The sequence below is a fragment of the Mytilus trossulus genome, chromosome 4, assembly GCF_036588685.1.
Source record: "Mytilus trossulus isolate FHL-02 chromosome 4, PNRI_Mtr1.1.1.hap1, whole genome shotgun sequence".
Lineage (NCBI taxonomy): Eukaryota > Metazoa > Mollusca > Bivalvia > Mytilida > Mytilidae > Mytilus > Mytilus trossulus.
The window spans coordinates 67,953,476-67,967,559 of NC_086376.1; the positions used below are offsets into that span (position 1 = coordinate 67,953,476).

Here is a 14,084-nt window from a genome sequence, read left to right on the forward strand (position 1 = left end):
ATTTCTTATTAAAAATGGGCAATATACATGATGTAAATATGGATATTTGAGATACAATTGTGGTTGACTTGAAAGCTTCAAAGAATGAATGACATGTGACCAAATACAAACATGAAATTAACAACATGTATGTAGTGGCAAACAATAGTTAAAGTTTCCCTACATAATACAAGTATTTCAAACATCTCAGTCATTTGAAAATTTGACATATCATTATTTGCCAACTTAGAAATAACCAATTTCAGGGACATTTTCTTTTGTGTTTTCATATCAATTAATGGCAAGATGCAAAGTTTGATTAAAGTGAGATGAGAAATTGCAAGTCATAAACTTATGAAAATGATCAAAAGAACATATAGAACCCTCTTTCTCAAAAGAACCCTCAAATGTATACTTGCATTCTTTTCTATTGTTACACCAGTCAATTATAATATTTACAACTTGACAAACAAGACAGCAATTATAGATACTCTTCTAAATAGAGTTATCCACCCCTTACCAAAATCATTGTCTTAAGGTGAAAGTATTGACAGGTGTGTAAATGGATTCCCTCCACTTAGGAGTTGTTGGGGTTGAGACACTGTTCTGGTATAGAATATCTCCTGCAGAGCAATATAGTTTACAGGGGGTCCAAAATACAATACTCAAATCAAAAAGTATGTAACTTGCATTTCATTGTGCAGTTATCAATGTATTGATTTTCACACGAAGGAAATAAAAGAAAGCCTAAATGGAATATTTTTCTTTGTTATTGTCTTTTTATCTTGGCGGGGCATTAAGTGAAATATATCTGATAGTAGACTATTTAAAGTATTGCATAGCATTTAATAAATAAAATAATTGGAAAAAAACAGATAATAATATGAAACACTTTGTATTTGTATCAACTGCGGTGAAAAAAGCCAAGTCATTGAACTAGTAATAATACAAAATAATACAAAGTGTAATATAAACCACAAAAATATTTCAAATTTGTTGTACCTTAGGCCTTGTTGTGAATAATTTGATCAAATGGATATGAGGGGTATCCGTTTAATAAGACAACTACCCAAACAAATTCATGAATGTTAACCACTAGTTTGTAATTTTTTTCTGACTGAAATTTGTTAGGTCTTTCTTTTTACTGATTAAAACTACAAAGGTGGAGTTCATATAAATTATTCCTTGAAACTGCATAACAGAAAAACATATTCAAGCCTTTCATAATTATGATAATTCTATATCTATAATATGAATGTCACTTGAGATCTAACTTATAATGACGCATTGAAATGTTGATATTCATGTTTTTAATCTAGAATTGTCAAAATATATCTATGCATATAATTAAAAAAATTAACCCAAAAAGATATATTATACATGCATTATGCAGCAAAATATCTTTTTGGGTACAGATCTTAAAAGAAATGACAAGATCTCAAAATGAGGCTATTTTGGGAGTTTTTTTATGCTTTGGACAAAGAGTTTGAAGATCTTGTGCCAATAAACACTGATTTTTCAATTCAAGGAACAAAAAAGGAGCATTGTCCTACCGACTCCTTTGTGGCATTTGCGAGCAAAGTTCTAAATATGAAAATTGAATATTTTTTTCCTTTCTTCAAATGGTGATATTATAAAGGAAAATACCCAGAACGTTGAATCAACAGATTTTTCCATCTAATATAATCCAATTGCCTACTTCATAGTACTTGGTACTGATGTTTTCTAACTAGCCAATCTTCTTAGCGACAGGTACCTTTAACAGCAGTGCTTAGATTCTGAAATAAAATAATAGCACAATTTACAGATATTTATTGTTGTGTGTCATGACATCAAGCACTTAAAGCCCAGACTTGCATTAGTAATAAACATTCAACAGACTTTTTAAATTGCTTGTACAATATTATTTCAGAGTTTTTCTGGCATAAACGTTTGACCAAATGACCAAATCAATCAATGATTATAGCAATTAAACTTATTATTTGACTATAAAGGGGTAGACTTAAGCTTAATCAAAGTATAAGATAATCAAACAATGTTAAATAAAAATACTGCATTTCCTGTATTTCCACTAATTAAATGCCGTTAATGCATACATAAGGCAATAAGGTTTAAATAGACACCAAGAATGTCATTTCTTGACATAAAAAAGGCAAGTTTAACCTGCCACATTATTTATGTATGTGCCTGCCCCAAGTCAGGAGCCTGTAAATCAGTGGTTGTCGTTTGTTTATGCGTGACATATTTGTTTTTCTTCATTCTTTTATATAAATAAGACCGTTAGTTTTCTCGTTTGAATTGTTTTACATTGTCATATTGGGGTCTTTTATAGCTGACTATGCGGTATGGGCTTTGCTCATTGTTGAAGGCCGTGTGGTAACCTATAGTTGTTGATGTCTGTGTCATTTTGTTTTTTTGTGGACAGTTGTCTCATTGGCAATCATACCACATCTTCTTTTTTTATAAGAGCTGTTAGAGACACAAATGATATTTAATCCCAATGCTTGTATTTATTCCAATTGTCAACTATCCTCATTCACCTAACACTGCATCTTGAGCAAGCACCTTAATATAGAACTGCAAACTTGATTCATTCATATAAACAAAGTTGACACAGTCATTGTATATCTTCTCAAACTAACTGTATCATTTCAGTTTCCTCTGTATTTTAATGCTTTATTAATAAAATGAAGGTCAATATGACTCAATTTTATTACAATCTTACAAGTGATCATACATGGAGCAATAATATTCATACATATAAAGATAAGGAGATTTGGTATGATAGCAAATGAGACAATAATTTACCAGAGATCAAATAATGATGATGTAAGCAGTTATAGCCATAAAAGGTCATCACATTGCCTTAAACAATGGACACAACCCCTACAGTATAGTCAGCTATACAACATTACATCCAGACAATTCAAAGGAGAAACTTTTAATATAAATAACTTTTAATAGGAATATAAATGGCACTCACACCACATCTTCCTATATCTAGTTAAAAAGACAATTTTCAAAAAACAAAACAGCTACACAACCACTCAATCAAAGGGTTCTAAATCTAAAGTCCTTGAACAACAACAAGAAACTCATGTTGCTAAAAGTATAAATAACTAACTATATGTGTGATATCTTGTTTGATTGTGTCAAATGGTATTTTTGAAATTTAATGTCCTTCAAGTTTGATTTGTAAATTTTCACTTAGGGATTATTAACTTTCAACTAAATTCAAGCCGCCTTAAGTCATTAAACTATCATGTCAAATACAAAGTGATAAGGTTGATTAAAATATATTGATAGTGCTGTTCAATCAGACTATATTACCTTACTTATAACTGTATATGATACATCAACTATTATAGAGAAGATATACGGCGAGATATGTCTTACTAATGATACCATTAGCGGATCCAGGGGGGGGGGGTAAGGGTGTTGAACCCCCCCCCCATTTTTTGGACGATCAATGCATTTGAATGGGAACCCCCCTTTTTAAAATGGCTGGCATCACATAGTTTTATCATGCTCACAAGTAGCCTGATACAAATTTTTATGAAGCTTAGATTAGTTGTTTCTGAGAAAAACTTGTTGAAAGTTTCTAGGTATGAATTGCTTTAAAAAAAATATTCAGAAGATATAAGTATAGATTTTATCCATTTCTCACCTATTAGCTATATTGAGAATGATAATTATATTTTATTGTGAGGTCTGCAGTTCTGAAGTTTCATTAAACAGACATCATACTTTGATATAAATCACAACAAATCTTCATTAAAATCTGAATTTTATAAAACTATATCATATAACCCATCTATATAATATAATACAAAGGGAAAGAAAAGTCACAATTTACATATATATCAAGTCAAGATCATCTGAAGGGGAAAAATTCTTAATTTCATCGCTGCTCCAAGATCTTCAAACGTCTCATAAATTGTGGTCAACCCAGCAGTCTGCTTAATGAAGAATATTTGTCGGAGAGATCTATTTCATGTGATAGTATCTTTATATGTCATGATGTGTCAAATCATTGGGGGCACCATAGCTCAAAACATTTTTTTCATACAAAGGTGAAAATCAGATAAATGTTTCAATTACTATTAAAAGGGCTTGTAAACAGAAAGTTTTTGTGAGGTGTTGTTATCTGGTTTACATTTTTTCACACATGACAATTATAAACATACAACCAATAATTGTAGAATTTTGAAGAAATATTTATAAATATTTCATGGACAAAAAAATGTATTTATAGCAAAAATAAGATTAATGACTTCTTATTCAATAAGTGAGTTCATCCTGAGCATTTGCAATTAGAAAAAGTTGAGCAAAATATGTATGCTATGAATAAAACTAAAACATTGCTGATTTTATTCCTATTGAGAAAAGGAGAATAATATATAGCATATTTTGTACTCCTAAAGTGATATCAATTTTGATCTTGCATTTAGCATTACAAGATTGATAAACAAGAAAAAAGTGTGGCAAAAACCTGAGGCATAAACATATGATACAGATCTAAGTACAGATGACATGGTTCTGGAATACTGGAAACCATCATCTGATATGCTGGAGAATTACCCACTAGCATTGGTATGATGCAAAAAATTGATAAATTTCAATCAGTTTTTATCTTTTGAAAATCAAATGAACTTGAAATAAATTGAGGTTTTTCTTTCCTAATTTAAAGGCACATGTTCCATTGAAAAGATTGGTTGTTTCTGATTTAATAGAGATCTTCCCACACATCATCTCAATATGGCTGCTTTGTCTTCGCTTGGTGATTTTTTTTGTGTCTTAAAAATCATGAAATAAATAAAAAGACCTATAATTTCATGTCAAGTATGTTTATCAAAGTAGTCTGAACCAAAACTTTTTCATCTACTAGTCCAGAAATTAAATATTAAAATCTTGTTCCTATATGAGTATTGAAAATTAACTAGTCTGAATCAATATTTACTTATCTGGGCCATTGGACTAGTGACAGGCTGCCAAAGCAGCATTTTACACTAGTCTGGTGTTTTAATATACTGACATGATCTGCATTTTGTTTGGCAATTGGCATTTCATCTTTTTTCCATTTAATACTTTATAACCATAGGTCTAACAACTCATGTGTACTTTCTTTTTATGTCTCGACCTATGGACTTTTAACTTTTTCTTATAACTGTTCAGTAATTTTTGTTATGTTAGGGATATATGAAGGATAAACAGGTCACTTTGTGGTCGGTATGACCAATGATAAGTATAATCCTAATAAGAACTCTTAAGGAATGATTCAAACTGTTTAAACCTCTTATATAGTCATAATGACATTGTGAAATAACATATCAAGTATAACATGTAAATCACAAGAAACATAAAAGGAACATTTGGTAAAAGTAGCTAAATAATATAAATTACTGATATAAAGGTGTTAAGTGGTCCTGGACAATGGTCAATATAACCTTGGTCAGCTCTTGATTAAAGGAATTGACCACTTAATTGCTCTTCAGTGTAGTTATATTTCACAGATGAAATAATATGGTCTCTCAAGTAGACAGATCAAAGGTAAAGAAGATCATTCAATACTTCAGTCTATACTGATCCAGTAAGTCCATTTATCAGTAAATCATAGATAAATGAAAGTAAAAGTATCTGGATGCAGTCTCTTAATTAATTAATTGCACAAACCACAGACTAAACTTCAATAGTTCTTATTGCTATTTTTAGGGAATCTGGGACACTTGAATTAAAAATGTCATACAACAACAACTTTTCTTTGTGGCGTCAGTTTTCTATTGTGGTCAAAATTTTATAGGTACCTTTGTCATGTCCAATAATCCACATAAATAGTGATAATGTTTATGTTGACAACAGCAATATGAAAATATAAAATATCATTCAATTTACTGTTAAGGATGTTCGCTGCTCAGTTTCAAAATAAATAACTTTTCATAAAACTAGTATGTATTGATAGGGAATGAATTGTAGGAATCAAAATTGCAAAAAAAATATAGGGGTCCATGTGCTTGTTTTCGAGATATTAGCCATTAAAATTTTAGCGGGAAAATGTTCTCTCTTGCTTTTTCATAGCTTTATCATTGACCAGTTAAAGTTCTCAAATACTCATACTGTTAAAAAATAAATAAAATTTTATAAGACTTTTACAAATGACTTATAATTATACATGTAAAAGATTTATAAAAAGAAAAATGGGGGTTCATGGGGATTTTTTTTTAGGCAATCAAATCGATAAAACCAGAGGATTTTGAAAATCTGACAAAAAATCCAAAACATGACAAGCAGACATCCTTAAACCTGACAGTTAATGTTCAGTGACTTTGGAACAACAAAGAAACTTTCAAAATCACAAGTGACTCTTTTATCAATTCCTAACAATCAAGTAAAATTTTGACAATATATCTCAGCATAGTCTGTAGAAGGTGCACTGTTTGTGAATATTGCCTTAAATCTAATCTTCTTCTGATATGTGATGGACAGACAGGTGAACAGACTTAACAGACTCAGTATACCATCATAGGTCGCTATAGTGAGCATAAAAAGTAGGGGTCAAGGGCTTGACTACTTAATTTGCATTACAGAAGTAAATCTGAAATGAATACACATATGTATAGATTAATCTTTCATTCCCCCTAGTTTCTGATTCTCAAAAATTATTGTTCATATAAGACATGTAATAAAAATTAAATTCTCTTTTGAAATAAAAATGATTTTCACATTTAGATTTCAATGATAATTCATTTTCAATCCTCAAACTAATTCAAATATTTAAATAATCTTTTTCACCTAAAAGGTGTAATAAATACATATTGTCTTTGAAATTTGAACAGATCATGATTGGTGATAAAGAAAGTCGAATAAATACACACTTCTGCCGAGATATTATCTGGGGATAATAATCATAATCCTCAACAAGGTGTTGAACATTTAATCCACAGAAAGTGGATTTAAAAACAAATACCTCAAGTAATCAGGCATAAATGTATTAAAAATGTTGACAAAATATATCTAACAATCTGAACAATGTATGAAGTAAGATATTTATATGAACAGCTAGGTTAAGTCAATTTTTAAAGACTTAAGTATAGGATTTAAATTTCAATTGTAAACTGATCCCTTTGATGGCTCAGGCATGAAATTGAAGACAAATTTTTATGGCATTTCACCAGGAATTTTTGTTCTGTCCCGACTTTTTAAACCTTTGATTTTTTTTATACTTCTGGTCAAATTTGACCAAAAAAATTTCTGTTTAGTAACTATTATGACATCGTCAAATAAACCTGATACCATCTTCCATATACGGGAGGGGAATAAATTACCTATAGTCAATGCAAGTCATGTCCCTTTGTTTTACATAAAATTGACAAATATCTAGAATAATTTTGAATTCAAATATAATGTGGGAAAGAGAAGTAAAACAAGGAAACATTTCAATTCATAAATGAAAAAATCTTCAACATCAATAATCGCAACAGGTACAGTTATTACGAATTTTGAAAAGATCAAGGGATCAAGTCTGAAATTTTTTTACATGTTAAAATTTTTACTGGGTATGGGTTCAATGTTTTTTTCATGGAACGATATTGTTATCCAACTGAACAGGTCTTTATTTTAATTCAAAACTGCCACTGCAATTATTTTTTTAAAGTTTATGCAAAATGGTTAAATTGTTTAAAAGTGTCTAGAAAATTTCATTTTTCTTTAGTTTTTCTGTAAACTGCAGCTGTATTCAATTTTAAGTGAGGTCAGAAGGTTAACTTCTAAATGCATAATCCTTAGAAGTATTTCTTTTGTATAAACTAAGCTATTAATTATGAATTTTATCAATTTTTTAAAATATGATCAAAGTATCATTTCATCAATATTTGATCTGAACATGCCCAGTAATTACAGAGTAAGAACCCTTTGCCAAAGCAATGTTTGACAAAAACTTTAGCAATGGTATCATATTAATCTATCAGTTATGTATTATTACATAAAAAGGTTTCAGTGTATACATAGGAACAAATTTCCATTCATAAATGAAAAAAAACCAACAATAAATGGTTTCATTCATACATGTGTATTAGCATTTTTGTTCATCTTATTTTGCTATTCACTTTTATTGTTTATTGTTTTCAAAATGCTAAAAAAGGATTATATAAAAACTTAGTAATCTAGATATTTTTGCAAAACTTGCAAAAGTATAGGTTCTGCAACAAAATAAAACTTGTAAAGCTTTATTTATAACTTATACAATTTTGTCCATTAAATGGTTAAGAATCACAATTATAAAAGCATGCACCATATTTCTTAACTGCAGGCGTTAGATAATTTTTAATGTTAATATTTTCTGTCCCTATGCAATATTTTTGAAGATAAAAGAAACTATATGCTAAAATTAAAAAAAATCATCATTTTTTGGCTATTACTCCTACAAGGAATCAATTTATGGTGTCAGTCATATTGACATTTTTGTAGATCTTGCATTGCTGATCATTTTTCTGTATGCCATTAATATTCTGTACTAAAGATATGCTCAGTGGTGGTGGTAATTGAATGATGGGTAATTAACTGATATCACTTTACCTTCAAGTTACACTATTGTTCAGATCATATTTATATATCTCAATCAATATGATCACATGGATATCCCCCACAATTTTTGCATTTAATGTTCGTTTGGCACAAACAATTAAACACATTACAAAGAAAATTAAAAAAAGGGGTTAAATTTTTCATTCATTATTTTTAAATAAATAAAACGATATTAGACACCATCTAATTTAAAAATAATTATAACAAGAAATTTCATTAGTCATGTTAAATTTGTCACCTCCACTTAAATCAATAGCATCTATAACCAAGTATACTGCATTTATTTCTATGACATGTTGTTATCAATTATTAATATATTTTTTTCAAGTATTGATACCCTAATTACTAAAATTTGGTAATTTGATCTAGAGTAAATATTTATATAGTGCAACCATTTGAGTGAATGATTATCTATGTGCATGGCAGGCCTGTAGCCAGGAATTTCCAAGGGGGGGTTCGTTGGAATCACAAACTCTACTTTAACAGTTATAATTTTGAACAGAACATTGACTTTAAACAGTGCTATTTTGTTTTCAAGGGGGTATTCGTCCACCCCCGAACCCCCCTGGCTATGGGTATGTATAACAGGCCTGCAGCCAGGAATTTTCAAGTGGGGGGGGTATTTGGACTCACAAACTCGACTTTAACAGTCAAAATCGAACAGAACCTTGACTTTAACAGTGCTTATTTGTTTTCACGGGTGGTTTGGACAGGGGGGTTTGGTCCGATCCCGCCTGGCTACTGGTATGCATGAAACAACTTTCTGGATATTCATTTGCTAGATATATAAGCCATTTATCAAAGAAATAGTCTTGCTGCTCTTCATCTTGATAGTAAATACTGGTAATTCCTTAGTTAATTCATAGGTTTGTTACACATTTATAATGGCATTGACTTATATCAAGTCATGGGAAAATCTTATCTTCTTCATAGGGAATTTTCATATGCAAAAAATTATAAGAATGAATATAGTTGCAAAAGTCAAACAGATTTTGTTAACATCCGTGGTGCTCCAGCTTGAAACCCATAACAGTAACAACTCTTGATATTTTAATACAAAAAGTTGAAAGAATAAGTTGATTTGCAGCAATTAAGCATTTAAAAACACAAAGTCAGACAGTATCAGTGAAAAGGAGCAGGTTCTGTAAGGGCTGTTTTTGGCCTAAAATACGAACTAATCAAATCAAAGATTTTTCAACATTTCTAAAACACTATTAAAGTGTCTACTCACTAAGTTTTAAAAAAAAAAGTGACTGATTTTGGACATTAGAGAGGCTCAAACTCAAACTTTAAAATGAAAAATTTATCAAATATGCCATAAATCATCACTTTATATCACATGTTTTTTTTTTGTTTAAAATGCAAGTGGTCGCATTCATATTCACTCTCAACCCTTATATATATTATGTATAACAACCAAATACAACATATATTTAAATATTAAGAACGAACACTAAAGCGGCTAATTCCATTTAAGAAAAAAACTGTATTAAAGTTAGCATGAATGCTCAAATTGTGAAGATTTCAGTAACATTGCATAAATTTATAATGTTATTACCTAATGCTTTTGCATTTTATTGTCAAAAACAGCTCATATTTATAAAACACAAGTATTTTACTTTCCAATAAATAGCTACAAGTTTACATATTAACAAATTTGTAAAAATGCTATATGTTAGGGCCAGAAAGGATGTTACCAGGCCTTCTTCTCCTTTATGATTGACATTTCAACAAGAAAATAATGTATATATATTATTTTATGTTTCTGTAAATCAAACAAAGTAAACTATACAGAAAGATAGACCTTTGTCTAATGATCCTTTAAAACTTCATTAAAACAGAATGTTGCAACATTATCAAGAAGATACTGTGAAAAGGTCAAGATTTATAACAGCTAATGGGAGATAACTCCATTTTATCTGGTAAAATGTCTTAACAGAACTCATATATTTTTCAGTTTGGAAATAAAACTATACTCAAGTCAATCAAATTTGTCTAAAATGCCAACAACACCTGGTTTAATCTCAAATTAACACAAAAGCTACTTTTACAAGGTGTAAGATGAAATAACATACCTGTACAAGATATTGCCAAGCCATGATAACAGCATCACTATGCACATTCTGCTGTTGAGCTATTCCTCTGAGTACACATATTCTGAAAGCAAGATAAAAAAACCAACTTGTTTATTTTTTTCTTTTATTAATGTTAATCTTAATTGAAAAAAATAATTCATAACTTAATGTTTAATGAATTTGAAAGTGATATTTCATAAACTGACAGTAGACATTACAATGGATTACTTTTTGTGTAATGTTCAAAATCTCAATGAACTATTTGAACACATGCCAGTTATAATAACTAGAGGCTCCTTATAGCTTGAATTGCTCACCCAGCATTTTAATATATTTTCCATATATTTTAGGATAATACAAATAGGATACAAATTACATATTTTCTAGTTTCAAAACTATACATTTAGAATGTGTTTATGTTATATCAAGGAGTATAAATTATTTTTTTCTGCAGAAAAAGGATCCTATGTTATTGATGTAATCCAAGCAAAGTGATTGATGTGGGACTGGCATTCAAAACAGGATGAAAGAAAGAGTGTTGGGCAATAATGTTTGGTCATACCAAGGAGGTCAAGTTGTGAAGCAACATATTGTCCTATGAAATATTGTACCACTAGACAATATTTCACTACTATGTATCATGAAATATTGTCCTAGTCTATGGAAACATGTTCAGAGAAGGACAAATTTTCAAATTGAAATTTTGTCTGTATGAACACAATATTTCACAGATGAATACTATTGAATTTTGTCTTGTTAAAAGGAGGTTATATTTTGTGTGAATTGAGACAATATTTCACAGATGAATACAATGAAATTTTGTCCTGTTGAAGGGAGGTTATATATTGACTATATTTTCTTTGTGAGTATTGAGACAATATTTCATAGACAGCTTGTCATGGAATTTTGTCTAATGAAGGGGAGGTTATCAATATATATATTCATGTAAGAGAAAGGATATATGATTTTTTTATTACTGCGATAAGTGCCTGTGTATATACATACAAAATAAGTGATTGTCAGTACATTACTTATATTTGTACACTATAATGTAATACAAGTACTGTATATACCATGGTGTTTACGAGTTAACATATTTAAACAAACGAATCCGAAGGATGAGTTTGTTTAAATATGTTAATGAGTAAGACACATGGTATATAAAATTTGTAATATAAATAAAATGATTGACAGCTTCAAGACCTTCAACTAAAATTGGAAATTGATCACGTTACAGTTTTATCCAATGAAATGGAAGCTCGAGCAAGTCACTTTTTCTCTTCGTGTATGATAGTCTGTGTATTTCATGTAATAGAACCAATGAATTTGCAGAAAGTAAAGAAAATGATTTTTTTAGTTTTGCGCCCTGTGTATGATTGTATGCACAGGTAATTTCATAATGTCATCAAACTGAGGTAAACAAAAAATTAGGAAAATCCGATTCCAGCGACAAGGATTAAATAATTATTCTAATGACGGTAAGAATTGTTTTTTTTTTTTTTTTTTTTTTTCAATGTATCATAAAAACTAATCATATTTTAAAGAATTTTCATCTAATTGAAAAATGCTTTTCTTCCGTGACTTTATTTATTGGATTATTATATTATTTATTAAAACACAATTTTAATGATAAAACAATGTATTTAAACAGTGGCGGGTCCAGGAGGCGTAGATAGTGTACGTCCCCCTAATTGATTGCAAAAAAAATTCATAAATCATGCTTTTTCACAGATATTTGTAGCCGATATTTATTCCCTTTTCTACAGGTCTTTTTAAATCGAAATTTAATTGAATTTTCGCAAAGGAAATGATAGTTTTACATTTTATATTTTTAAAAACTGAAAGAAGAAACATTTAGTAATTGTTTCCAAAGTTCTTAACAATCCTATATAATTTGAAAAAGGTTTCTTAAAATGTGTTACATATAATTTATTGCTTTTTCTTATAAAATGAAAACAAATGAAGATCTTGACCTTTAAGTACGTTTTACAGTTTCCGAAATATTTTAGAGGCGGTTACATTTAAAAAAAAAAAGGTGGAGCTTCAGCCATGGAATAACATGAACATGAATATGTTGTACCATGGCTGAAGCTCCGCCTTTTTCCTTTGGATTCTAGTTGAGTTGCATATTTATAAAATAGCAAAGAATGGTACAACATTAATTTGCATATAATATACCATGGTTTTCCCTCGACACAATTTTTAAGCAAATTATTTCATAAAAACATCAAAGGAAAAAATCCAATTTATGTTACAATGAAACATACACGCTAAACAATTCTTTAATCTATAATTAACCACTTGTAATATAATTATGTAAATTTGAAACTCACTATTAGTAATACTATAAATTCCTTGCTATACAAAACCATTTCAGTTATAAATGTGCATGCTGCATACTTTTTCTAATTGTTTATAATTCGATTAGAAAATATTTTCAAAGCCAGTATTTCAGAGTGAAGTATTGTCATGAACAGAATTTCATAGTGAAATATTGTCCAGAAGGAGGTGACAAATTTTTTACAGACAAGACAAGGACAATATTTCATGGGGGACAATATTTTATGTTACAATATAACCCCCTTGGTCATATAATCTCCTTGGTCATACAAAACAAGGAGGTGTGGTATGATTATACCAATGAAACTGATAGGCACCTGTTCAAAGAGGAGGATAAAAGCAATTATAGGTCACTGTAAATCCTTTAACAATAAGGGATATCTGAAACATTGATCTGTAATGAAGTTTTTCTTGAAATCGCAAAAATGAATTTCGCATATTTGTCTATATATTTTGCAATAATAAATGCACACAATAACTTCTGGATTTACAGTATCAATTATTGAGTCATTATTATGCATTTTGGATATGTTTCTAGTTTTGTAAAGGAGTATTACCTGTAGTTCTTTATATCTTTTTCCTGTTTTTTTGTTGTTGTTGCTGTGTATAATAGTGCCATCAGCAATCATATTGCATCTCTCTTTGTTTCGTATTGTTGTTTGTTTATAGCACGTGTTTGGTTAATTATAGTAAGGTCGGTTCGATCGGGATATTTAGTCCTATAACATATGACCTCGGGGGCATTATTTACTATTTCTATTTGCTGTTCTGATAAAAAAATGTTTACTATCAATGACCCATCAATGTACCACCTCGCATTCAAAAAAAATAAAAAATGAAATATCAGTATAAAAACCACAGGCACTTGTTTCTGTCAATATGGGGTTTACTATCCATACCAGTACAAAAATGATAAATATTTTATGTTCATTTGGGTTTACGAATAAGAATTTTAAAACAATATAAATCACTTTGCTTCCAAGGGGGTGTTGTTAAACGGCGGAAACAGAAAACGGAAAAAAGAAAGAATTAGCAGATTTTCTTTTTGGTGAATTTATCTACATAGGTCTTTGTTGTCTTTTTTTTTGTAGTAAATATATGTTTACAAAA

The 14,084-nt window shown here is 29.6% G+C and overlaps 1 long non-coding RNA gene across 1 annotated transcript; it reads right to left on the reverse strand.

Annotated features, from left to right (window-relative positions):
* Positions 1-1,634: 1,634 nt before the first annotated feature.
* Positions 1,635-13,644, reverse strand: LOC134714136 (uncharacterized). The gene is made up of 3 exons (XR_010106496.1): positions 13,532-13,644; positions 10,635-10,716; positions 1,635-1,757 (listed from the first exon to the last, which is right to left on the reverse strand). It is a non-coding gene; the product is annotated as an uncharacterized LOC134714136 (long non-coding RNA).
* Positions 13,645-14,084: the final 440 nt, after the last annotated feature.